The sequence below is a fragment of the Pongo abelii genome, chromosome 6 (genome assembly GCF_028885655.2).
Source record: "Pongo abelii isolate AG06213 chromosome 6, NHGRI_mPonAbe1-v2.0_pri, whole genome shotgun sequence".
Classification (NCBI taxonomy): Eukaryota; Metazoa; Chordata; class Mammalia; order Primates; family Hominidae; genus Pongo; species Pongo abelii.
Window position 1 is genome coordinate 120869266 of NC_071991.2, and position 26362 is coordinate 120895627.

Consider the following 26362-nt stretch of genomic DNA (forward strand, 5'->3'; position numbering starts at 1 on the left):
TCAATAGAACAACAACAAGAAAAGAATACCTAAAACAGGTCTCCCTACTTTGAGTTTTGCCTCCCTCTCTGGAGTACATTAAATGAGTTATTATATATATATGCCTGACCCAGTATGTGTAATATGGCACCACCCACTTGACTACTATTAATTTATTAGTTTACTATTTTTATTCTCAACCCAGTAGCTAGAAAAATTCTTTAAAAAAGTACTTTGCTCAAAATTCTCCCATGATTTTTTTCACTCAAGCTGTAAAAGTTAAAGTCCTTACACCTTGCAATCCACAAGCCCCTGCCCCTCACTTCTGACCTAACCTCCTGTATTAGTCAGGGTTCCCCAGAGAAACAGAACCAGTGGGATATTTTATATTTCATTTTCATTTCACGCACACACACACACATATACACATATGAAATAACCATATATGTAGGAGATATATATAAAATACCCCTATATATAGGATATTTTTATATATCCTATTGTGTGTGTGTATATATATATACACACACACACACACACACATACAGATGATCTCCAAGTTACAATGTTTTGACTTACGATTTTTTGACGTTAAGATAGGTTTATTGGGATATAACACCATAAGTCAAGAAACATCTGGACTTAACGATTGTTTGACTTATGATTTCTTAACTTTATGATAGTTCATTGGAGTATTAAATGGATTTTTAACTTGTGATATTTTCAATTTTATGATGGGTTTATTGGTATATAGCCCCATCGTAAGTTGAGAAGCATCTGGACACACACACACACACACACACACACGTATATGCATACACACACAAGTACATACAAACATACACACACACACACGTAGAGAGATTTATTATAGAAATTGGCTTATACAATTACAGAAGTTGAAAAGTCCCACAATCTGCTGTCTGCAAGCTGAAGAACGAGGAAAGCCAGTGTTATGATTCAGTCCAAGCCCAAAAGCCTGAAAACCGGGAGAGCCAATGGAATCAATCCTGGTCCCAGTCCAAGAGTAAGAGCACGGATAATCAAAGGCAGAAGAATATAGATGTCTCAGCTCAAACAAGGAGAGTGAATTCATCCTTCTTCTGTCTCTTTGTTCAAGCCTTCAAGGGATTGGATGATGGCCACCCCATTGGTGAGGGTAATCTTCTTTGCCTTATTCTATAAATTCAAATGCTAATCTTTTCTCTAAGCATCCTCAGAGGTAACAGACACATCCAGAAATGTTTTACCAGCTATCTGGCTATTTAGCTTATAATACACACACACGAATTTAGGGAGAAACAATTTGCTTTAGGGTTCCCCAGATAACATATGTTTTTATATACCATATTTGTTCTGTTTCTCTGGGGAACTGTAATACAAATTGTTTCCCCCAAAATTTATATGTTGAAGTCCTAATCCCCATTACCTCAAAATGTGACCTTCAGGCCGGGTGCGGTGGCTCACACCTGTAATCCCAGCACTTTGGGAAGCCGAAGCAGGTGGATCACTTGAGGTCAGGAGTTCAAGACCAGCCTGGCCAACATGGTGAAACCCCACCTCTACTAAAAATACAAAAGTTGGCCGGGCGTGGTGGCACATACCTTGTAATCCCAGCACTTTGGGAGGCCAAGGCAGGTGGATTGCCTGAGGTCAGGAGTTCGAGACCAGTCTGGCCACCATGGTGAAACCCTGTCTTTACTAAAAATACAAAAAAATTAGCCAGGCATGGTGGTGCGCATCTGTAGTCCCAGCTACTCAGGAGGCTGAGGCAGGGGAATTGCTTGAACCAGGAAGGTGGAGGTTGCAGCGAGCCGAGATCGTGCCACTGCACTCCAGCCTGGGCGACAGAGTGAGACTCCATCTAAAAAAAAAGAAAAAAAGAAAAATAAAGTGACATTCATTGAAAATAGGGTCATTGCAGATGTAATCAAGTTAATGAGGTCATTAGAGTGAGATGTCAATGATGTCCTTAGTAAAAGTGGAAATTTGGACACAGAAACACACACTGTTCGGTACCACTATGCAAAGATGAAGGCAGAGATCAGAGTGATGCATCCACAAGCCAAGGACCACCAAAGATTGCCCCCAAACCACCAGAAGTTAGGGAAAAGGCATGGAACAGATTGTTTCTCTCAGCCCTCAGAAGGAACTAACACTGTCAATACCTCTATATTGGACCTCTAGCCTCCAGAATTGTGAGATAATAAATTTCTGTTGGTTAAACCACTCAATTTGTGGCACTTTTGTTATAGCAACCCTAGCAAACTAATACCCTGAGAAACAGATTAGTTTAATAATATGCCCCCCTCTTCCTTAGGATAGCTGCCCCTAGAAACATGAACCATGGAAATACAGCCTTTCCAGTTCAGATTGCTGAAAAATAGGCCTTTACCAAATTACCATCATAATTTTTAATTTCTAGTATTTAAATCATCCACAATTATAGTTTAGGACAGAGGAAATATTTATTAACAGACATATATGTATTAATGACATTTTAAGGATACACACATGTGCATGTATATATATACATTTTCATAAATATAAAGAAACTATTACATTGGAATTAATCACCTGATAAATCCATTTGCTCCTCTGTGAAGGGACCTATATATTTGGATACCCTAAGTCACTCTTTTCTGGAAACCACATTTGGATTTGGCCGAAATTACCTTATTTTTCAAACGAGGCAATGCTGGTATAGTCACTGGAACTGAGATGAATAGAAGCTTATGAGGTCATAGTCTTTGTTCCCTGTCCCTCCAGATTCTAAGAATTTTTATCATTGTAGGATGTGTTCTAGAATATAGAATCATGTGATTATGAAAGATGCATATGTGTTGATTTGTTGTAACCTGGGTTCAGGCTTCTGCTGTATCATATTTGCTAAAGACACCAAAACTAGATAGAGCTAATTGATCCTGACTAAGGTACTGCATAATTAAGTTCCATGTAGTGAGAAAATGTGTAGATTTCTTGGCCAGTCCTTTTGCAGAGGGGCAGTGGCTTAAGAGTGGTATTCTAGGCTAGTGACAGTAGAATTAGGAACATCATCCTTGGCATCAGAAGGGGATTCGAGAATGTCTAGATGTGAGTAGCAAGGGGATCAAAGGCACTGTGTTCTCAGGTGGGAGAGAGTTGCCAGAGGAGTAAATGTTCTTATCCTCTTCAGGAAGGAGATGAATGTTGGGAAATTCTGTAAATAAGGTTAGTAGGCCAGATCCAGGTGACTTAGAGCAAAAATCTGGGTCTCACATTTTACAAAATTTGCTTTGTGAGGCCTCTAGCCTATCCAATAAAAGAGCTCTTGTTTATCCAAAATTAAGTGTTGGAAGAGTTAGGACTTCCTACACTGCTTCTCAGTGATGCAAGCTCTTTTGTGAGGGACTGGGTCCTACCAAAGTTAGGTGGTTAAAATGTTAGCCTGGAATCTAGGATTCTGGAGCGCTGCTCCACAGCCAATCACTGAGAGGGGCATGAGGAAAAACCACTGAATAGGAAGAAAGCATCTCAATTCTCAGAGCATGGGGAGCTCATTTCTGAAAATGTACAGGGGACAGGTACTGCTTAGCCAGTTTCCCCTTATTTTTCAAGACTGGGAGCAAAAGTGAAAATAATCCAGAATCAGAACTATTATTTCCTCTCTCAACCTTGGAAAGAAAAAAAAAACAAACATTCTGCTAAGCTAATGATTAAAATAGACGAAAATATTCAAATTCCAATCATTTGGATATTATCCATCTCTTGTGCCTCCATCCATATCAGGTATGTTCAAAATGATTTGGATTTTTACCTGTTTTCTTCTCTATCTATAGTATGAACACTTCTAAAAAGTGTCCATACTCTATTATGGTTTTCAGATATGGTGATTTTCAGAACTTCATTCTAAAATGGGCTGAAATTCAAATAAAAGCCATTACCCAGTTTTATCTTAGTGGCTATCTGCTTCTATATATTGGAGTTAATCAATGTGTGAAAATAGGGATACCCCACACTCTACTCAGATTTGGATTAAGCTTAATATTGAGGTTAAACATAGTTGTCTCTATTGAAAATTAAAACCGGTCAGGCGCGGAGGCTCACGCCTGTAATCCTAGCAATTTGGGAGGCTGAGACAGGTGGATCGCCTGAGGTTGGGAGTTTGAGACCAGCCTGACCAACGTGGAGAAACCCCGTCTCTAATAAAAATACAAAATTAACCAGCATGGTGGCACATGCCTGTAATCCCAGCTACTCAGGAGGCAGAGGCAGGAGAATCATTTGAACCCGGGAGGTGGGGGTTGCAGTGAGTTGAGATCGCGCCATTGCACCCCAGCCTGGGCAACAAGAGTGAAACTCCATCTCAAGAAAAAAAGAAAAAAGAAAAAAGAAAATTAAAACCTACGGGAGGACTGAGTATTAAATATTTCTAGCCACCTCACCCCTGCCATTTGGGGAAGGCTTAACTCGATTTCTGGATGTGAAATGTTGCTCCTCATTTAAAAGCAAGAGAGAAAATAAGTGATGAAAGGCAAAAACGTTTGTCTAAGGAGATAAAAACTATTTTGTGGGATTAAAATAAATAAGCATTATTAATATAAATGGTAATGAGAATATACAAATCAACAAAATGGTAACAAAACAGTAATTATTTCAAAAATGAATACCTTAACATAATTTAGATATAGAATGAGAAAATTAAGTATAAAAAGTTGAAAAATTATGAAAATACATAATAAATGTTGATACTATATTTCTAACTAATCTCATCCAACATAAAATGACAAGTGAAACAAACATGATAAAATGGGGGACAGAAGACAGCAGCTAAAATAGAGAAAGGACTTCAGAAATGTGAAAAGGATATGATCTTTTTTAAAAACTGAATAAACAACATAACAACTAAAATAATCATTTATTAAGCCAAAGTCTATTGATCTTTACTCTGTGTCAGAAACTGCTGTAAGTACTGAGGATTCTGGGGACCTGTCAGTGAACTAGACTGGCAGTTCTCAACCATTAAAGAGTCATTTTGTCAGGTGGTGGTGCTAAAGAGACAGACGTACATGGCAATCTTGGCAACATCTTAACACTGAGGGAATAAAAAGCTTTTTTTCTTTTAAATGTTCTGGTAAATTCATCTGGGAAGAAACATAACAACCAATATAACATAAAGGAGTTTGAGCTAAAAGATCCCAGATACATGTAAATAGCAAGGGGAAAAAATGTGGTCCAGCAATAGCTAGGGCCCAAAAAAAAGGCCAACATAATATTTAAAAAGTCATTACTACCTGGTGCGGGTGGTGGCGTGTGACCCTATGTGGACTTAAAATGCTATTGCATGCGTTTTTAATAATTAGAGGATGTATGAGACTGATTTAAGAGACCATAAAAGCAGGAAGGAAGTGAGAGAGTCAGTGTGTCCGCTGTCAGAGCCTAGGGGAAGGGGAGTAGTCAGGGAAAAGGAAGAGGCTGAAGAAAGGTGGACAAGGCTATTATAAAATCCAGCTGAACAAGAAGATGAACCCACAGTAGCACAAGGCCAGTAAACAAGGTGGAAAAGGATGCTAAATGGAATTTACATGATATCTTAAAAGCATAATGTAGCTGTGGTGGTTGTAGGGGACGTGTAGGAAACACTCTCGAAGTAACAGAGAGGCAAGCCCATTAAGTATAACTAATTTCTTTGGCAAGTTACAAAAAAGAAGAAGCAGAAGGGAATTTGAATGTGATGAGAATGCCTTTGTATGGATGACTTAGACAATTAGAAGTTAGAAGCAAATAATGATTGTTATTATTATGTTTTTGACTAAGGAAAAACTGCACTATGATGGGATATAAGTCACTGTCAACAATACCTAAAGTTTACAACTACTGCCATAGCTCTTTTTTTTTTTTTTTTTTTTTGAGACAGAGTCTGGCTCTGTTGCCCAGGCTGGAGTGCAGTGGCACAATCTCGGCTCACTATAAGCTCTGCCTCCCAGGTTCACACCATTATCCTGCCTCAGCCTCCCGAGTAGCTGGGACCACAGGCGCCCGTCACCACGCCTGGCTAATTTTTTTGTATTTTTTAGTAGAGACGGGGTTCACCGTGTTAGCCCGGATGGTCTTGATCTCCTGACCTCGTGATCCACCCACCTCGGCCCCCCAAAGTGCTGGGATTACAGGTGTGAGCCACTGTGCCCGGCCTGCCATAGTCTTATAAGTGGTGAAAGGTAGCACTTACTTTTTGACTATATCACCCACCCTGATAGTTCCCTGACTGTCCCTTCCACCGAGAGTGGCAGGGACTGTTACTTGTATAATATTCATGTGAGCAGCCATGTGATGCCTCCTTGAATGGCCTTTTCTTTATTTCTGGAATGATCTGGGCATGAGCAAGGAAAGCCAAACACACTAAGAAACTGGCTTCTGACATCCTCACTCACTCTAGCAGGCATGCCTGCTTACCTCTACCCTTAGGCTTGAAATGACTCACCTTGACAAATTGTAGGCCTGAGCAGAATAGCCCTAAAGAGTCCTTTGGTAAATCTTGTATTAGTTCTGTAAGGAACCACTGCAAGGGAGCTATCAGACAATTTCCCCTGTCCTGTTCCTAATTTGGTTCAAGTAGGTTTATATGTCTTTGCTTCTTGAGCCCCATCCATTTCCCATTACCACTGGCATTTATATAGTTCTTTTTCTAACAAATTTACCTGTCCATATGGATTTCTCTTCAAAATCACTAAAACTGAAAAGAACTCTCAGCAGGAATATAGCTCTACAACTTACCAGCTGTATGGCCTGGGTGAGTCCTTTAACTCCTCTGGAACTATGCCAGTATTTCCATCTGTAAAACACACAATGGTTTGACGAGGACATCATTTCCTGACAGGGGTTCAAGAACCCCTAGCTGTTCAAGTCTGCGTTCCAGGTCATTTGGGTCAACAAAATTGTAATATTTGTTTCCACTTGTTTTTAAGTAATAAATAATCATTTCTTTAAATATACCATAAAAACAAATACAATTGAGAGGCACCAACTGCACAGCAGTTGAATACATGCTGTGGTTAGTGGAGGTCAAATGAGATCGGGAGCACTTTATCAAACCTGTACATAGAAAGCTTCAACAGTTTTGATTATTATTCAGTATTAAGTTGTTCTTCATTTTGGTTGTACTGTGGTTTTTAATTGCATTTAATTATTTTTTAAAACAAGTGTTAAGGTCAATCTATGAGTTAAGGAAGAACAATACAAAAATGCTAACTTTTGTTACTTCAAAATATTTTGAAGTAAAATTCCAAAAATTTACTTCAAAATATTTGGACTTTCATTTCACTAATCACCCTATGAAAGTGATGAAATATCACAATAATATGTCCCAGGAATACCAATCAAACAATTTTAAAAATAGAAAATATGATTTTTAATCCAGTTTATCTTTTTATTTATAGATAATAAAGTGTATCCAAGCCAAAATATGGGTTCAATTCCCCAAAAGAGAAGCATTATATCAAAAAATATAAACAGTTAACGTCATTGCCAAGTCTTTCAAAGCAGTGGTACTAATTTACAAAATAACCAGCAATGTAAAAGAGATGTTGTTTCACCAAATTCGCACCAGCAATGTTTTAAATTAAACAAAATTTTTAAGAAGAAAAGTGAAAGAAGTTGATAATATAGTCCCACTTGTCTATTTTTGCATTTGTTTCCTGTGCTTTCGGTGTCATAAATCATTACCAAGACCAACGTCAAGAAGCTTTTCCCTTATTTTTTCTTCCAGTGGTTTTACAGTTTTAGGTCTTAGGTTTAAGTCTTTCACCCATGATGAGTTGATTTTTGTGTATTGCGTAAGATAAGGGTCCAATTCATTCTTGCGTATGTGGATATTCAGTTTTCTCCACATCATTTATTGAAGAGACCATCCTCTCTCCATTGTGCATTCTTGGCACTCTTCTCAAATATCAGTTGATTTCATATATGTGGGTTTATTTCCGGACTCTTTATTTTGTTACACTGGTCTGTGTGTCAGTTTTTAGGCCAGTATAACACTGTTTTAATTTTGTAGTTTTGTAATATATTTTGAAATCAGAAAATGTGATGTCTCCAGCATTGTTCTTTCTCAAATTGCTTTTCCCATTTAGGGTCTTTTGTGATTCCACGTGAATTTTAGGATCCAGAAATCCCACTTGTGGGTTTATATCCGTAAGAAGTGAAATCAGGATCTTGAAGAGATGTGTGTACCCTATGTTCAACTGTAGCATTATTCACAATGGCCAAGATATGGAAACAACCTAAATGTCCATTCAGAGATTAATGAATAAAGAAAATGTTGTATATACATACAAGAGAATATTATTGTGGCTTAAAAATGTTGGAAATCCTGGCATGTGCAACAATATGGGAAAACCTGGAGGACATTATGCTAAGTGAAATAAGATAGTCACAGAAGGACAAACACTGCTAATTTCACTTATATGAGATCTAAAATAGCCTAACTCATAGAAACAGACAGCAGATAGCAGCGTCAGGGGCTTCAGGGAGAGAGCATGGGGAAAGATGGTTACTGGATATAAAGTTTCAGTTATATGAGGTTAGTAAGTACTAGAGATCTGCTGTACAACATAGTTCCTATAGTTAGCATGGTATTGTGCACTTAAAACATTTGGGAAAAGGGTAAATCTTATGTTAAGAGTTCTTATTACACAAAAAAGTACATGGTAAACACTATGTGCCCACTATCCAGAATTAATGTTAGCATTTTGCGCATTTGCTTTAAATTTAAAAAAAAGTTATTATGAATAAAGTTGAAGTACTATAGTTTACCTTTCCTTCTTGCAGGCAACCATTGAGCCTTTGATATACATAGTCTGTTTTTTTTTGTATGTATATACAGTTAGAATCCTTATACTTTTTGTGTACGGTGGTTTTTTGAATTTGTTAAAATGTAAGTAATTATATACAAATTCTGGAATATCCCCTTTTCAGTTAACATTTGTTTTTAAGAGCAATGATACTGATACTTAGATATCAATTTATTGCTTTTAATTTCTGCATACTATGATATTATATGACTATAGCACATTTTACATGCTTATTTCTCTTTAAGTGGTAAATTGCATTATTTCCAATTAATCTCAATTGCAAGTTATGCCACACGTTTCCTTCTGCTTATGTGCAGGAGCTATTCAAGCAATAATACCCAAAGGTAGAATTACTGTTTGTAGAGTAAATGTTTCTTCGTATTTTCTAGATAGAGCCAAATAGTTTTCTAATTGATTGTTCCAGTTTTCATACCCATCAGCAGTATCTGAGAGATCCTCATCTTAACATTCAGCATCAGAAAAATATTAAACTAATAGCTGTGAAATTTATCTTTTTGTTTTAATTTGCGTGTCCTTGATTTCTAGAGAGGTTGAGCATTTATTCATGTTTATTGGCCGTTAAGATTTCTCTTCTATGAATTGTTCCTGTTTATATCCTTTATTTTTCTTTCATGTTGTTTGTCTCTCTCTCTCTCTCTCTTTTTTTTCCTCCTGAGATAGCATCTTGCTCTGTTGCCCAAGCTGGAGTGCAGTGGCCTGATCATGACTCACTGTAGCCTTGACCTCCTGGGCCCGAGTGATCCTCCTATTTCAGCCTCCTGAGTAGCTGGGACCACACCGCAGGCATGCACCATCATGCCCAGCTAGTTTTTTTAAATGTTTTTATAGAGATGGAGGTCTCACTACATCTTTTGTAGGGATCTTACCCATGCTAGTCTCAAATTCCTGGGCTCAAGCAATCCTCCTGCCTTGGTTTCCCAAAGCACTGGGTTTACAGGTGTGAGCCAGTGTGCCAGACCAGTTGTCTTGTTTTACAGTGATTGTAGAATTTCTTTTTTTTTTTTTTTGGAGACAGAGTCTCACTCTGTCACTAGGCTAGAGTGCAGTGATGCGATCTTGCCTCACTGCAACCTCTGCCTCCTGGGTTCAAGCGATTCTCTTGCCTCAGCCTCCTGCGTAGCTGGGACTGTAGGCGCGCGCCACCATGCCTGCTTAATTTTTGTATTTTTAGTAGAGACGGGTTTCACCATATTGGCCAGGATGGTCTCGATCTCTTGACCTCGTGATCCGCCCGCCTCAGCCTCCGAAAGTACTGGGATTACAGGCATGAGCCACCACGCCTGGCCTGTAGAATTTCTTTATGTAGCCTGGATACTATTTCTCCTTATAATTCTGCCAGGTTTTGCTTTATATATTCTATGCTCTTTTCAGGTTCATATAAGTTTACAATTGACATATCTTCTTGGTGGTTGTTCCTTATATTGTTATAATTTTTCTTTCCTTTCCTTATTAATGCTTTTTCTTTTAACTACTGGTATGTCTGATATTATTACCCCACGGTTTTTTGTTTTTGTTTAACATTTTCTTAGTATATTCGCTCTATTTCTTTTTTTTTTCAATTTTCTGCAACATGTTATTTTAAATGTGTGTACTTTAAGTAGTATATATTTTTAATTAGATGAGTTTTATACATTTGTTACATTTATTATAACTGAGGTATTTATATTTTCCATCTTTTAAATTTATTATGCTTCTCTTTGCTTTCTATACCCTTATTTTATGCTATTTAATTAATTGTTGAAATTTTTCTTTTTTCTCTTTTTTGTCTTTTTTTTTGTCCCTGCTGGTTTAAAAATGATTTACTTTTCATTTTCTAATGGTGACCTATCAGATTTTAACAAACAATCAGCTACGTGTTTTTAACAACATCTAAATGTAATCAGTAAATTTTTAGCTTCTTACTGAAAAAATGCAAAGATTTAGCATGCTCTAAAAGTACTCCCTGAAATCACCTCTTTCATGTTCTTTTCTATTATTGTCTATGATTTTAATTCCATCATTTATGTAAAAATAGAGATTTTTCTCCCCACAGGCAAAAGTTAGTTAATTTTATTTTCTAATATACTTCACTTATTTTATTACCAAGCTTTTCCCCCCAATAACTCCTTTCCCTCTGGATTTGCTTTTTTTTTGTCATCTTAGTGTTTGGAAATTTAGTTTAAATGCTCATCTTAAGTGGAATCTTCTTTCTTCCCATCACCCGACCCTCATTTGTCTGTGCATTTTGCCTAGAGCTCCCAGTCTATAACAAAGTCTTATTTATTTATGTATTTATTTTTTGTCTTGGGGCCTCTGAAGATACCACGGTTCTAGTCCTCAAACAAAGAAGCAGCTTGGCTGGTGTCCTGAACTGTGAGGGCTTTCTCTAAACCTCCTCCCTCCAGCCTCCCTCCCCCTGCCATCCCAAACACTCCAGTTTATAAGAGCTGTGACCCTAGCAATCAACATAGTTTTTCTTAGCCTCCTTTCTTGAGGAGGGAGTCTGGTTCCACTCTTAAATTTCATGTGGTAGGCCTGGCTTCTGTATCCTTCCAGGAGTGGAGTAAATTTGGTTCCCATTATCCAGAAAGTCTCAAATTTCTAGACTACTGTAGATCTAAATCTAAAGACCTACAGCTTTGTAGCTTCAATCATTTAAACATATGTTTCAGTTTTATTTCTGTTCTACAGAAATGTTTATATTATTTTTAGCATGACTGGGTCTTATTAATTAAAAAAAACTACCATTGTCTTTTGCTTGGGTCAAGGCAGGGGACAAAAATTACAAATTTACAATATCATTTTGACTGAATTTCATTAAGTTGCTTTTATAAATACCTAGTAATATGATAGACCAAAGAAATACATGTTACTCATTGAATTTGCAGGACAGCTTGGCTAGGTATAAAATTGTTTGCTTATATTTTCTTTACTTAATTATCTTGTAAGTGATGCTTTGGAGAAATATTATGTTAGATTGTTTTTCCCTTTATAAATTATTTAATTTTTTTAACCTGGCAGCATGAAGTTTTCTTTTTTTTTTTTTTTGAAATCCACTGACACTCCTAGACTATGTCTCCATATCAAATTTTTGGTTACTTTTCCCTGGCATGCATAGTGTGTCCTGTAAGTATTTCGATTTAAATCTTCTTTTATTTCAGGAAAATTTTCTTGATTTATGACTTTCAATTCTTGTTGGCTTCTATTTTCTTCAGCTTCTTTCCTTAGGGTCTCCAACTATAAATTTGTTGGATTTTACTTGACTGTTTTATATGTAAATATAGATATAAATATATAGATATATAGGAATATGCTTTATTATCCTTAAGGCTTTATTTCAATTTTATTTTATTTGCTTTTCTTATTTTTATCTTCTATATTTTTTATAGTCCTGTAATCCTTCAACTTTGATTTTCACTTTTGTGACTAGTTTATTTTCTTCTTTTCTGAGTTTGCAGCTTTAATTTGATCTTCCTCTATTTTATTTGCATCTCTTTATTGAGTTTTTGCATTTGTACTTTTTACTCTTTTTTAATATATAAAGTTGTGTTTTTTGTTGTTGTTGTTTTAATTAATGGTAAAATATATGATCATAATTTTCATCTGTTCAATGGCAACATTTTCCATGTGTGCGTGATTCATACGTTGAAAAGTTTTGCTTTTTTCTATATTTTTCGTAGTGTTTTTATATTTGTGCCATAGGAATTTCATGTTTATTTCTCACTTTAAAATAAGTTGGATTTTCCTTGGCCAACTATGTCTAAGTGATAACAAAGGGACTGCTTCCCATAGCTGTCACTCATCTATGGGATTCTCTGGGTAGCTCCACATCCTCGGCTTCTCTGAGCCAAATTAGATCCAAGAAGACTTGTACCACCACCTTGCTCTCTTTAGTTCCTGCACAGAATGCTGCAATAAAAGAAAATAGCTTTTACTATGCACTTCACTGTGAAGATGAGTTCTTCACCTTTAGAAAGTATATTTTTGTGGCATGTCTAAGATCTGCTGCCACTAGGTTTTCTCACCACTCTGTACTTTTACTAGTCCTTGCATTTCTTGCAGGGTCTGCTGGTTACATTATTCCAGTTTTGTGAAAATGGAATTTATGTTTTGTATTATTTTATTATTCTTGTCATTCTCCTTGTTGCTTATGCACAAATTTTCAGGAGGAAAAAGAGAAAGATGTCAACTTTTGCAGCCATGGTCAAACAAGAAGACTTCCTGTTATCTATTTTAATATGGAAATTATTATCTTATTGATATCACATAAGACAACATTTGTAGTTATAAAAATAGCTTTTGCATAACCACCTCCTACTTAATAAATTGAAGTCTCTGTCTTTTTCATATTATTTATATATCTACATGACTGATGTTTTGAACTTAGATGTAAAGGTTTACTATATCATTTATATCTTCCATTGTTGAGTTTTTTCCATTATTGCAGCATATGGCCATGATTTTGCATTTTATTACAAAAATAATAATTGTGCTATGTGTTATTTTGGTGAATGTTATTCATTCTTATTCGATACTGACAAGAACTGTCACTTATCTTGAACAAGCACTACGTTTTACATAAAATGCTTCTGTTACTGGCCTAGTTTCCCTTCCTTTAACAGCTGTTAGAAAATAACGATCCCATTTTTCATTCACTTAAGATAATTGAACACATCACAATGACATTTGCTTTTATTATAGCTTCAGTTTTTATTCAGATCGACTTTAATTAATTTCATTTTGTCATACCTTATTTAACATTGTAAGTCAAATTAAATTCTTTCTGCCAGAATTCTCTTCTTCTCAGGTTTTGAAAACTCCAAAATGTGATGCTCTTAGAAATTGATCAAAAACGGCAATAAACATAGCAAACATGTTGAATACAGAATCAAACTGACATCAATCCGTTATTAGATTTTCTTTGGATATGGTTATGCAAACAGTTTTAAATCCACTAACTAACTGTTCTCCATCCAGCTCATGTTTCTTCATCTTATCCCCAGGGTTGCAAGGACAGTTTCCATCAAAGACATTCTAGACATCATGTTCTTTGTTTATGAGTGTTCCTTTTGAAAAAATACCAAGCATAGTCTTTGCATGTAGAAATTACTTTTTTTTAAATTATGCTTTAAGTTCTGGGATATGTGTGCAGAACGTGCAGTTTTGTTACATAGGTATACATGTGCCATGGTGATTTGCTGCACCCATCAACTTGTCACCTACATTAGGTATTTCTCCTAATGTTATCCCTTCCCTAGCCCCCCACCCCATGACAGGCCCTGGTGTGTGAAGTTCCCCTCCCTGTGTCCATGTGTTCTCATTCAACTTAAATGTGGAATGACTAAAAGGACAAATGAATAGTAACATAAATTTCAAATTATAAATGTTATTCGTAACCCATACTAGATAATCTATTACTGTTTTCACTATTCACAAACTACCTGCTGATATTTTGTATCAGTTGGAAAAAAAAAAGACAAAATTTATCTAAAGCCTCTTGATACCTCTTTCATTCTCTGTGTTGCTCAAAAATTACCAGCAGTATTCCTGTGATTAGAACTCTGTGTTTTTTAGCCTCTAGGAAGTAATTTGCCTTGGCCTAAACATCTGTCATTTTAATGTTTGCCATTTGTCTAGACTGTGAACATACCCCTCTTTCCTCCTTCTACTTATTTTTCTGGACCTTTGTTTCCTCTATACTTTTAGTACTTGCTTTTTTATTCATTCACTTATTTATTTGTGCAAGCTCAGTTAATTTCAGGCATTTGCTTTTCTAACTATTATCACCAGACTAATATTTTTCCTTATTATAGAGACCTTTGCCAATTTTTGTATATACTCTTTTCATATCTGAGCTAGTGAGAGAGATTGCTGTTCACCACAGCGATTTCATTCAATAGCTTAGTCTTTTCTTTCTCAGGGAGACATTGAATGCATGGTAAGAATTTTATGTGCTAAAGTCTACCTTCCTCTTACAGATTCAGGCTACTGAATCATTGCTGTCTTTAAACTATTTTATAAAGTCTTATTTCCCCTATTTTTGTCAATCTATTTGTAATAACTAGTTTTGTTTTTCTTCATTAACATAAACCTATGACAATGTAATTTATATGCAAGGTATTTTATTTTATTTTAGATTCAGGTGGTACATATGCATGTTTGTTACATGGATATTGTATAATGCTGGGGTTTGGGCTTCTATTGAACCCATCAGCCAAATAGTGATTGTAGTACTGATAGATGGTTTTTCAACCTTTGCCCCTCTCGCTCCCTCCTTCCTCCCTTTTGGTGTCCCCAGTGTCTATTGTATCCATCTTTATGTCCACATATATCATTGTTTAACTCTCACAAATATGCAGTATTTGATTTTATGTTTCTGTATTAATTCACTTAGGATAATGGCCTCCAGCTGTACCCATGTTATTGCAAAGGAGATGATTTCATTCTTTTTATGGCTGTGTAGTATTCCATGGTGTATATATACTACATTTTCTTTATAAGTGTAATTGGGAAAATTTTAGATAAAAATACTTTCTTAGTTATAGTTAAAAATAAGGATCTTAGATTTACATTTTCAACGAATAACTATTGTTAAATTTGTTTTGCTATGTACTCACTGTAGAGGTTACAATAGTTATATGTTTGTTCTATGAATTCTTTTGTATTACCAGTTCACTTCCATGCAAAGTAAACTCTCTATAAATAGTCTCAAAAATACCATGAAGAGTTGTTCTGATTTCTTTTCTCTCTATTATCTGGCCAACTGTAGCCTGAGGGCTTAATAGATAATTGCAGTCAAAATGAAAGTTAAAAATTAACTTAGAACAAGTTTGCAACATGCCTGGTACCTTGGGATTTGCAAATCTATAACTCCTTCTGCTCCTGGGAGTTGAGTTAATTATGACCAATCACACTAATTCAATTATTCACTAGGTCTTTATTAGAAACAAATCTATTATGCTATAGAATGCATTGTGGATTTGGCTTAAGACTCCCAGCTTGTCATTATTCAATATTATGAAATTCCTATTTAGACACTTAGTTTAAGTGAGAACATAAAGCATATAATAAAACTGCAGGTTTCTCTTGCCATTGTTTAGGTCCCTAGGTTTTCAATTTAATTCTCATTTATTGAATGGCCACATTGTCCAAAGCCTGTTACACCTCCTGTCCTCAAAAAGGTTACAATAAATCCTGATGTAACAAAGGTACATAAATAATTACTATGTAAGGCAAACAAAATAAATATGATAGGGAAATAAAGGAGGAAAAGAGATTGGCAGGATTAGAATAATTCATGGAGATGGAGAAGGACAGTCTAAATTGGGTCTTAAAGGAGCAGATGGATTTCTACTGAAGGAAACAGGGGAGTGGCAAGAAAGGGCATTTGAAAGGACAAGATGAACAAGAACCCAGCGAAAGAATGTGTCTTGCCTGTTCAGAGAGCAAACAGGAGTTATGCTAAGGTGGCAGGTGAAGTCCTCATGTGCATGGCAGGCCTTTATTGTACTGCTTTTTAAATTTTTGGTTTTGCTTGTTGAGTTTTTGGTTTGAGTTGCTTGAGTCAGTGAGTGAAGCAGTCATCACAATCAAACTTGCTAGACACAGGAGAAGCTTTGAGCTTGCCTCTGCTGTCAGCCACTTGAGCAAAAACTGCTCAGGGTAGTTATGTGGCCTTAGGCAATTTTACTTAACCCCCTAAGCCTTACTTCTTCCTTGAAAAATGGTCACAATAATATGACACCTACTTTGCAAGAATGCCATGAGGTTAAATGAGATAATGCATATGAAAAACCAGAACTGCATCATATGGCACCTTTGTGCAGTTTGGAAAATTTTGATCAGCTCTCCAAGTGAATGCAACCCTTCTCTAGGGCACCCATGTGGGTGAGTGGAGATTAAGATGGATTCCAGTCTCCCCATTCCCTCACCCAAGCAACCTTGTGCAGTATACAACCTGCACAACTGTACCTGGAAGCCCTGAGATAAGGGCTTAGAGAAATGCTTAGGTATAACAAAATCTAAATAAATATAGCCATCATTATAATTATTATACCGCCAACCACTAAAAAAAATGCAGTGTTGAAGCTTGGTCAGAGACCATTCGGTTAAGTCTATTATGAAAAGAGACCAATATTAGCAATGCACAGAAGTCTCAGAAAAGAGTTCAAAATACAGAACTGGAAACCAAACCAACAGGCATCCATTCCTGTGTGACTCTCCTTCCACTAGATGGTGCTGGCTTTCTTCAGCTTGTTGCAGTGGAACTGTCTTCCACCTAAAAAAGGCTTCTATTTACCAATAATTCAGGTAGTATCTGTGTCACACCAACCTCCTTCAGCTCTTCGCAGAGGAGGAGGTATTTCTCTGAGAGCATGAATGTTGCTCCGGGCATGAACACCATTCAGAGGACGTGATACTTACTAGATAGTAGAAGGGTATGGGAGATCTGTAAGCCACTAAGGAGAAACTCCATTAAATTCCTAACACTTTGAATTCAAAACCAGTCTATGATCAATAATTAATTTATCAAATAACAGCATCATTTTACTATTTGCCCTTCTTGGGCATTGTTAGAGTGTAGGAGTGAAAACAAAACATCATCATTCAAGTGTGCACTTATTAAAAAAAAAAAAGGTACTCTCCAGATACCTAGACTCCATGCCAGAGAAAGGGGATCCCATCTAACTTAAGTCCTAAGGGCACATTTTTGTTATTTCTACCTTCATCTTTTTTGATGTGTCATGTTCTAAAGACCTTGTGAGCTTTGCTACATATTAGGTTTCTGAAAAGTCTTTTGGTTAAACTGATATACATCAAATTTTGAGGAGAATTTGCTACTTAAGGAATGATTTGCTCAGAACAAGAACACCACTCAGAGGAAATGATTCTTACTAGATAGTAGAATTGTAAAATTCTACTGGAAGTAGGTTGTAAAATGAAAATTTTCTTTTATCACTGTTTAAGTCCAGCTATGAATATATCACATATGTTTGTATATTTTCTCCCTTTTTGTCACTCCCAAGACTGTCAAGTTTTGAGGAAAAGACATGAAACTTCAAGAGTACTTTTCAAAAGACTTCTGCAAACCATTTAAAACTATACAAATGAACTTTTTAGGTAAAGCAAATGGATTACCTAGCAATCTCTAAAGAGCTTTTTACCTGCACCAGCCATGAATTCTGGGGCAGAAATTGTGTACTGTTGCTCCATTTCCATTTGTGAATAGAGAACATCTTTTATTAATTTAGATGAAAATCTCCATCTATGTTGTAATGGTAAAATATCTGCAAAACAAGGAAAGGGAGGAGAAATTGCTGAAACTGATCATGATCTTTTCCTACCTAAAATGCTCCTATGGCTTCTTCTTGTCTCCTGCAGGTGTTCTCAGGCCCAGACCACTTTGAGGGACAGGTTCAACCCACAGTATGTGAAGGTAACGTCCCTGTGGAAGGAAGAATGTGTGACAATGGGAGATGGGGAGGGGGGGTTGTATTACAATATCCAAAGGCAGTGAGTGCTGCAGAATGTTAAGACTCCACAGATGGCCTTTAGAGATTCTGACGAATAACACCACTACCCTAGTGCACCCCAAAGAGAAAGCCTTTTCTCATTGCCACTGTCCTGGAGGAAGAAATAAAATAAAGCCCCAAATTCTTTACTCCAGTATATAGTTCAGTATATACGTATATCCTACATATTCTAACTCTTACCTAAAGCTCCTGCTCATTGTCTGTAGGTTCCTCAGTGCATTCTGTGACCAGCAAGAGTAAATGATCAGCATTCCCCCCAGATATGCCATTTTCCCTCAGATCTATGTGTATTTTCCCTGCCTGGAATGCCTCTCCCTTTATACATTATCTCAAAAACTCCTCCTTATCTTTCAAGTCTCAGCTCAAGCCTTTATATCATCTAAGGCATACTCTTGGTGCCCTCCTAGAAGCTAAGCATCACCTTCTTTTGATCATCTATTCATCCCCTCCACTGACTGAGAGTAAGAACTGCCTTCTTGAACATTATCATTGTACCAGACACATAGTAGCTAATAAATACATACGTGGCAAATAAATGAATGCAGTATTATTCAAAGAGGAATATATCTCATTTAGGATGCTCAGAAATGATAACTTAGTACCATGAAAGAAACTAGTGTAAATCTTGTTTTAAAAATTAATCTACTAGCCTCTATTTTAAAATTTAATTTTTATAGCAGGCAAAGAGATGGCAAGTATCACAAACAAATATTTTAGTGGAATTTGAATCTTTAAAATTATAGAATGTTCAGATGAGAGAACATAAAATGATAACATTGTAGACCTAGGTGCAGTGGCTCACTCCTGTAATACAAGTTACTTGGGAGCTGAGGCAAGAGGATTGCTTGAGGCCAGGAGTTCAAGATCAGCTGGGGCAATTATAGCAACACTGTCTCTAAAAAAGATAAATAAATAAATAGATAAATAAATAAAAGACAGCATTGTAGATTCTAAAATTGAACAGGAAATCAGAGCTATTTTCGGGCCTAATTTCAACATATATCATATGAGGAGATATCATGGGAAGTGGGAACTAAGGGGAAACTGGAATTGATATCCATGAAGTGTAGCAAATTTCTAAACTCCTCCAAAAGTCTTCTCTGACAGTGGGTAATACACTCTACCTCAATCACTTGCTCATCTAGTGTTTGATGATTCTCTGAGAAAATGCAATAAAATGAGTTTTAAATTCTACTTCAATTTCTGTTACATGACATTCTCTTTATTCTAAAGTAGTTACTAGTATAAACTTTTAAAAAGCTGATTTTGATAAATCAATAACCCTTAGTCATAAACTAAGTCAAACAAAATGAGCGAAGAAAGATTTTTTCGGAGAGAAGGCACAGGAAAAGGAGTAACATTCCTAGACTTAGGAAATTGTATATGGGTCTTCTGATCCTTAAGCATAAGAACACTGCCTCTTTTCCTCATAACATCTTCATAATATACTGAGAAGCAACGTAGAGGGGGGACAAGATGGAAAACCAGGAAAGGAAGTCCAGCCAGTTAGTGAGATGATTCCACAATGAAAAACCAAACCTAAAGTTTGCCAAATCCAATGGTCAGTTCTCTGTCCTCATCCTACTTGACTTAGCAGCAGAATTTGATACAGTCGATCACTCCTTTCGGCTGTAAATATTTTTCTTCCCTTGGCTTGCATTCTGTCTCATAGCTCTGGTTAGCCCCGGAGTTCATCCCTTAAACATCTCTATTTTTATATCTGCATGTACTGCTTTGGTGAGCTCTTCTAGCCACACGGTTTTAAGTATCACTAATTTATCTCTTCAGCTCAGACTTTTCTTCTAAACTTGGACCATATTAACCTGCCTACTTAACCTTTCTTGTTAGACTTTGATAGGTATCTCAAATTTTACATGATCCAAACTGAGTTCCAGGAGGATCACTTAAGCCCAGGTAATCAAGGCTGCAGTGAGCTATGATCGTGCCACTGCACTCAGCCTGTGTGACACAGAAAGGCCTTGTCAAAAAAAAAAACAAAGTAAGAGAAAAAGAAAGAAGTTTTAGTGTCCTGATGCACAGAAATTAGAGTATCTGAGGGAGGGGGCTAGGCATCAGTGTTTGCTAAAGCTCCCCAGGTGATTCCAATGCAAGTCAAACCTAAGAACAACTGCTCTATAGAAGTCACACTTAGAGTTTACATACTAACATCTTGTTCTAAATGTTTCTTAGCGGAATCTATCTTTTCCCCCCGTAACAGATTAGTATAATATTTCTTATAAGGTTTTCAACCACTCAACATGACAGCATTTTGTACAGAAAGCAAGAAAATCAACCTAAAATCTTTAAAACAAATAGGAATTCTAAAAGGCAGCTGAATAAAAATAAATATACAAAGACTGTTAGTTTTTGATGTGCCAGAATAACCAGGAGAAACAATTCTATTCACAAAGAAATAAAAATCACAAGCTATTGAGGAATAAATATGTCAGGAATATTCAAGGCTTCAGTAAAACTATGAAACTTTACATTAGTTCAAAAGAAAAGTTTTGAATAAATTAAGACATATTTTCCTGGGTGAGAGTCAATATTTTAAATATGTAAAAATATTGAACATATTTGTCAAAATATGTTCATTCTTCCCAAAGGAATCTTTTCTTAGTGCACTTACAGTCACAATTCCATTTTGACTAGATGATTCTAAGAGTCACCTGAAAGAAACAATGAGTGAAATCAAAATATTTTTAAAAGAAAAATTATGAGGAAAGATCTTCCCTCCCAAATAAAACTAATGTGAAACCAGTAAAGGAAAAGACCAATATATGTATGTGTTAGCATTTCCATGACTCTGTTATTCAGTTGTAAAATATAATTATCTGAATAAAGAATTCAAATAATCTGGCATTTGAATTTTGTACCAATTCCCCTCTTAGAAATCAATTTTTAAATTTCTGAAAATTGAAAAATTTGTTGTTTCTTAAAAATAAACTGTTTAACTGTTAAATTGTTAAAGAAACAAGCAAATTTATCCAAGCAGAAGAGAAAACTTCCTCCCCCTATTCCCTAAACCTCAATTTAGGGCACACTAGGATAAAGTCCTCAAACTGACATATTACACGTAGGAATACATATGTAATATTGCTAGATTAACATCAGCACCCTCTGACCTGGATTTCTTACTTATGTTTATGCTTTACATTTTTCCAGCTTTATTGAGGTATAATTAATTAATAAAACATGTATATACATAATGCTGCAATGTGATTTTTTGATATATTTACACATTGTGAAATGATTACCACAACCAAGCTAATTAACATATCCATCACCTTACATAGTTACTGTTTGTGTGTGTGTGTGTGTGTGTGTGTGTGGGTGTATGTGTGGTGAGAACAATTAAGCAAACTCTCTTAGCAAACTTTAAGTATACTATAAATTATCATTAATTATAGTTACCATGCTGTACGTTAGATCTCTAAAACTTATTCATCTTATAACTGAAACTCTGCTTCTACAATGAATTCAATGTTTTTAGATTCCACATATAAGAGATATCATGCAGTATTTGTTTTTCTGTTACTAGCTTATTTCACCTACTATAAGGTCCTCCAGTTTCATTCATGTTGTCACGAATACCAGAATTTCTTTTTTCTTAAGGTTGAGTAATCTTCCATGATAAATATATATTACGTTTTCTTTATCCATTCATCCACTTATGGACACTTAGGTTAATTCCGTCTCTTGCCTATTCTGAATAATGCTGCAATGAATATGGAAGTGCAAATATGTCTTTGAGATACTGATTTCAATTCCTTTAGGTATATACTAACAGGTGGGGTTGCTAGATCATATAGTAGATTTATTTTAAATTTTTTGAGGAAACACCAAACTGTTTTCCATAATGGCTGTACCAATTTACTTTCCTACCAAGAGTGTACAAGACTTTTCATTTCTCCACTTCATCATCCACACTTGTTATCTTTTGACTTTTTGACAACAGCCTTCCTAACAGGTGTGAAGTGATGTCTCTTTGTGGTTTTCATTTGCATTTCCCTAAGGATTAATGATGTTGAGGACATTTTCACTCCTGTTGGACACTTGTATATCTTCTTTAGAAAAATGTCTATTCAGATCCTTTGCCTGTTTTTTAATTAGGTTATTTGTTTTTTCTGCATTGAGTTGTATACGTTCCTTATATATTTTGGATGTATGTTTTGTAAATATTTTCTCCCTTGGTTGCATTTTCTTTCGTTGATTGTTTCCTTTGCCGTGCGGAAACTTTTTTAATTTGATTTGGTTGCGCTTGTTTATTTTTGCTTTTATTGCCTGTCCTTTTGGTGTCATATCCAAAAAATTATTGCCAGATAAGGGTTAATTTCATTCTTTTATATGTGGATATCCAGTTTTCCCAACATGATTTATTGAAAAGACTATCATTTCCTTATTGTGTATTTTTCTGTGCCTTTGTCAAAGATCGGTTGATTATACCTTTATGGGTTTATTTCTAGGCTCTGTGCTCTCTTTTGATGTGTCTGTTTTTATGCAAGTACTGTATTGTTTTGTTTACTATATCTTTGTCTTTGTATTATAATTTGAAATCTTTGTATTATAATTTGAATCGCATTATACTTTGATGCTTTCAGCTTTGGTCTTTCTCAAGATTGATTTAGCCAATCAATCTTTTTTGGCTTTTTTGGTTCCATACAAATTTCAATATATTCCCCCCATTTCTGTGAAAAACATCATTGGAATTTTGGTAAGACTTGGATTGAATCCGTAGATCACTTTGTAGTGTGAACATTTTAACAATGTTAATTCTTCCAAATTTCATTTATTTGTGTCTTCTTTCAATGTCTTTCATCATTGTTTTATGTTTTTCAGTGTACTCACCTTTCACCTCCCTGGTTAAATTTACTCCCAAGTATTTTATTTTTGTAGCTATTGTATATGGGACTTTATTAAAATTTATTTTTCTCATACTTTATTTTTTGTGTATAGAAATACTGCTAATTTTTGTAGGTTAATTTTGTATCCTGCAACTTTACTGTATTTGTTTATTAGTTCTAATAGTTCTTTGGTGAAGTCTTCGAGGTTTTTTTTTTTTATACATGGTATTATGTCATCTGCAGAGACAATTTAACTTCTTCCTTTTCTATTTGGATGCCTTTTATTTCTTTCTCTTTCCTAATTGCTCTGGCTAGAACCTCCAGTACTATATTGAATAGAAGTGGTGAGAGAAGACTTCCTTGTCTTGTTCCAGTTCTTAAAGAAAAGCTTTCAGCTTTTCACCTGTATGTTCACTGTAAGCTTGCCAAATATGACCTTTATTGTGTTGAGGTACATTCTTTCTATACCTAATTAGCTGAGAGTTTTTAATATCAAAACAGATGTTGATATTTGTCAAATATTTTTTCTGCATCAGTTGAGATGATCATGATTTTTATCCTCTATTCTGTTAATGTGGCGTATCATATTTATTGATTTACTTATGTTAAATTATCCTTGCATCCCAGAGATAAATGCCACTTGAGCATGGTACGTAATCCTTTTAATGCACTGCTGAATTTGGTTTACTAGTATTTTGTTGAAGTTTTTGCATCTATGTTCATCAGGGATATTGCCATGTAATTTTCTTTCTTTTGGTGTCCTTGTCTCGCTTTGGTATCAGGATAATGCTGGCCTTGTAAAATGAGTTTGGGAGTATTCCCTCCTCTTCAACTTTTTGCAAGAGTTTGAGCAGAATTGGTATTAATGCTTTAAGTGTTTGAAAAAATTCAAAAGTGAAGCCACTAGGTTTGGGTTTCTCTTTGTAGGGAGATTTTTGATTACTGATTTAATTTCCTTTCTCATTTTGGTCTATTCAGATTTTCTGTTTCTTCATAGTTCAGTCTTGGTAGGTTGTAGGTTTCTAGCATTTGTCTATTCCTTCTAGGTTATACAGTTTGTTAGTGTTTAATTGTTCATAGTAGTTTCTTATAATCTTTTGTATTTCTGTATTTTTATATCTGTGATTTTATTCATTTCATTTGAATCTTCTCTCTTTTTTTCTTAGTTAGGCCAGCTAAAGTTTTGTTAATGTTATCTTTTCAAAAAGCCAACTTTTGATCTTTTCTATTGTTTGTCTTATCTCTATTTCATTTAGTTTTGTTCTGATTTTCATTTCTTTCTTTCTTCCTTTCTTTCGTTTTTCTACTAACTTTGGGGTTATTTTGTTTTTCTTTTTCTAGTTGTTTGAGGCATGAAGTTAGGCTATTTATTTAGGATTTTTTTTTTCTTAACATAGGTGTTTACTGCTATGCTCTTCCCTTTTAGAATTGCTTTTGCTACATCTTGCAAGTTTGGGTATGTTGTATGTCCATTTTTGTTTATCTCAAGAGTTTTTAAATTTCCCTGTTGATTTCTTTTTTGACCCACTGGTTTTTCATGAGTGTGTTTAATCTTCACATATTTTTTAATTTTCGAATTTTTTTTTTCTATTATTGGTTTCTTGTTCCATACCATTGTGGTTGGAAAAGATAATTGATATAAATTCAATCTAATTAAATTTCTTAAGATTTCTTTAGGGCCTAACATGATCTATCCTGGAGAATGTTCTATGTCCATTGATAATATGTATTCTTCTATGTAATGTTCTGCATATGTCTGTTAGGTTCATTTAGTCTAAAGTTCAATATTTCCTTGCTGGTTTTTGTGTGTAAATAATCTTTTCATTGTTGAAAGTAGAGTATTGAAGTCCCCTACTATTATTGTCTATTTCTCCCTTCAGAACTCTTAATATTTGCTTTCTATGTTTAGGCGCTCTGATGTTGGGTGCACATATAATTACAATTGTTATTTTCTCTTGATAAATTTAACCACTTCATCATTATATAATGACCTTCATCTCTTTTTTATTATTATTATTATTATACTTTAAGTTCTAGGGTATATATACCCAATGTGGAGGTTTGTTACATAGGTATACATGTGTCATGGTGGTGTGCTGCACGCATCAACTCGCCATTTACATTAGGTATTTCTCCTAACGCTATCCCTCCCCTAGCCCCCCACCTCTCAACAGCCCCTGGCGTGTGTTCCCTTCTCTGTGTCACTGTGTCCCTGTGTTCTCATTGTTCAACTCTCACTTATGAGTGAGAGCATGCAGTGTTCGGTTTTATGTCCTTGTGATATTTTGCTGAGAATGGTGGTTTCCAGCTTTATCCATGTCCCTGCAAAAGACATGAACTCATACTTTTTTATGGCTGCATAGTATTGCATGGTGTATATGTGCCACATTTTCTTTATCCAGTCTAATATTGATGGACATTTGGGTTGATTCCAAGTCTTTGCTTTGGGGAGAGGACCACAATAAACATATGTGTGCATGTGTCTTTATAGTAGCATGATTTATAATCATTTGGGTATATATCCAGTAATGGGATCGCCAAGTCAAATGGTATTTCTAGTTCCAGATCCTTGAGGAATCGCCACACTGTCTTCCACAATGGTTGAACTAATTTACACTCCCACCAATAGTGTAATAGCATTCCTATTTCTCCACATCCTCTCCAGCATCTGTTGTTTCCTGACTTTTTAATGACTGTCATTCTAACTGGCATGAGATGGTATCTCATTGTGGTTTTGATTTGCATTTCTCTGATGACGAGTGATGATGAGCATTTTTTCATATGTCTGTTGGCTGCATAAATGTCTTCTTTTGAGAAGTGTCTGTTCATATCCTTTGCCCACTTTTTGATGGGGTTGTTTGTTTTTTTTCTTGTAAATTTGTTTAAGTTCTGTGTAGATTCTGGATATTTACCGTTTGCCAGATGGATAGGTTGCAAAAATTTTCTCCCATTCTGTAGGTTGCCTGTTCACTCTGATGATAGTTTCTTTTGCTGTGCAGAAGCTCTTTAGTTTAATTAGATCCCATTTGTCTATTTTGGCTTTTGTTGCCATTGCTTTTTGTGTTTTAGTCATGAAGTTTTGCCCACGCCTATGTGCTGAATGGTATTGCCTATGTTTTCTTCTAGGGCTTTTATGGTTTTAGGTCTTACATTTAAGTCTTTAACCCATCTTGAGTTAATT

At 35.5% G+C, this 26362-nt stretch overlaps 1 protein-coding gene across 15 annotated transcripts in view; it reads left to right on the forward strand.

Moving 5' to 3' along the window:
• The first annotated feature begins 2788 nt into the window (after positions 1 to 2788).
• Positions 2789 to 26362, forward strand: part of ASB15 (ankyrin repeat and SOCS box containing 15) — a 72325-nt gene continuing 48751 nt past the window's right edge. For 5 of the 15 annotated variants that reach the window (XM_054559730.1, XM_054559732.1, XM_054559737.1 and 2 more), the window contains exons 1-2: positions 2822 to 2912; positions 18186 to 18240. The gene's annotated coding sequence lies outside the window, so the exon portion shown is untranslated. Of the gene's footprint in view, positions 3748 to 18185; positions 18241 to 26362 lie in introns of all 15 variants that reach the window. The other 10 variants (XM_054559728.2, XM_054559729.2, XM_054559734.1 and 7 more) reach the window with 8 other exon arrangements.